The sequence below is a fragment of the Chrysochloris asiatica genome, unplaced genomic scaffold, assembly GCF_000296735.1.
Source record: "Chrysochloris asiatica unplaced genomic scaffold, ChrAsi1.0 scaffold00109, whole genome shotgun sequence".
Taxonomy (NCBI): domain Eukaryota; kingdom Metazoa; phylum Chordata; class Mammalia; order Afrosoricida; family Chrysochloridae; genus Chrysochloris; species Chrysochloris asiatica.
In genome coordinates, this window is record NW_006408627.1 from 100469 (window position 1) to 102530 (window position 2062).

Here is a 2062-nt window from a genome sequence, read left to right on the forward strand (position 1 = left end):
AGTGTCTGTTCATGTCCTGTGCCCATTTGTTAATTGGGTTATTTGTCTTTTTCTTGGAGAGGTGTTGTAGTTTCCTATATATTTTAGAAGTAAGTCCCTTGCCAATCTTTGGGTTTCCTTTTAACTCTTTTGGCGAAGTCTTTTGAGGCACGTAAGTTTTTTTTGTTTTTTGATTTTCAGGTGCTGTTTTATTTCAAGGACCATAAAATAAAAATGAGAGAGAGCTCAAATGCATTGGTTTTTGTGTATATACATTAAGTTGAAGTGTTGACACTAGGAATCAGGACATTTATTTTGTCACATAACATTAACATGTATTAGAAAATTATGTAGTGTCAAGGGATACAAACACCAGTATTCAAGGAATGCTGTCAACGAGGCAATAAATTGTTCTACAATGAATGTTTCTTCTTTGTATAAACACTGGTAGCAACTTTGAAATGTGAAAGGGAGTTTACACTCTCCTTTTCTGTTTGAAACAAACAGAAAACAAACTTAAATATAAGCTCTGAGATAACATTAACAATTTTAGAGAACTTCAATTATACAAGAAAAAGACTAAGAACAAAGTACTTACAGATGTTTGGTAAGGTGGAGGGTCAGAGAAAAAGAGGAAGACCCCCAACGAGATGGATTGGCAAGTGGCAGCATCGATGGACTCAAGTGTGACAACAGTAGTGAGGTTGGCCCAGGATCAGGCGGTATTTCGTTCTGCTGTGCATAAAGTTGGTATGGGTCAGTACCGACTCAATGGCACCTAACAGCAACAACAACAACAACTTACAGATATCCAGACATTTAACAGTGAACGGTCAGTAGACCCTCATAGGGCTTTGCAATGGTACTCAGCTGAAGCCACTTTGTAATCACTGGCAGTAAACAGCATTGCAGAATTCTTTGCCAGCTATTTCAGGAAATCGTGCCCAACAATAATGCAAGATTCTTCTCATCAAGGGGCATATAGACCGACATTGTTCTGATTCTTACAAATAATCTCAGTAGGTGTGGTGCTCCATAAAACTTGGATACTAGCACATCAAGGCCATAAGGATTTCTGCATACTGGGGCCTCTCAAATTTGTAGAGCAGCTGAGTGTTCAACATAACATTGAAGTAATCTTTTTATCCCTACCACAATCTCATTAATGGCACATTCCTTCTTGTCTACATTTCCTTGTGATTTCAGAAATTTTCCATACTCTTCCACAATAACACCTATATTTTTTCTTAGCCAACAGCTGAAACAGCTGCTTCTGCCAGTAACTAAATCCTAGCCTTTGATAAACCATGGTTTTAATTCAAGAATCTTCACTTTAATATCCATTCTATTCCTAAATGCTGCAAAGAGCTGGCTTTTCATTTCAGGTCACTGTCAGAAATGTTAAGTTTGTTGTAGAGTAAGGATTAACAGATCTAGTCCTGATTACAGAACCATCCCTCATTTCAGAGTCTTGGATACCCACCTCATCCTTTCAGACTATCCTTGAGAACCTTAAAGTAAACCTGGCTTTCTGGGCAAAAAAATAACATCTATGTCTATGTCTTTGTCTGTATTCATATCTCTATATATAAAACAAAACAAAACAACAAACCAATTGCCACCGAGTCATTCCTGACTCAGTGTGACCCTTGTGTGTGTCAGAGGAGAACTGTGCTTCATAGAATTTTAAATGTATGTTTTTTGTTGTAGTTGCATTTTTAAAAAATGTTTTATTGTGAATTATATGGTAGTTTACATGAGAGAACTTTAGTTTTACATTCATTCCATCGTATATCATCTCATTGCCATGATTCCAACCCCCTCCCTGCATCATCTTCCGACCATAGGGAATATCCTAGAAACCCGTCCTCTACACTTCCCCCTCCCCCCCGCCTCCACACCCCCACCCCCACCCCAGTCTTCGGCCCACAGTCCCTCTCTCACTCTCTGGATCCAAAGTCCCCAGCCGCTTCATCCCTCCATGTCATTGTCTCTGTCTCCATTTCAGGCGTCCCTGCTTCTCTGGGTAGGGTCCCGCTCTTGGCTCTTCTCCGTTGGTGGTCCCAGAGACCGCTCCTAGACT

The 2062-nt window shown here is 39.9% G+C and overlaps 1 pseudogene; it reads right to left on the reverse strand.

The window, feature by feature from the left end:
• Nucleotides 1-823: 823 nt before the first annotated feature.
• Nucleotides 824-1332, reverse strand: LOC102816130 (annotated as a pseudogene).
• Between the last annotated feature and the right edge of the window lie 730 nt (nucleotides 1333-2062).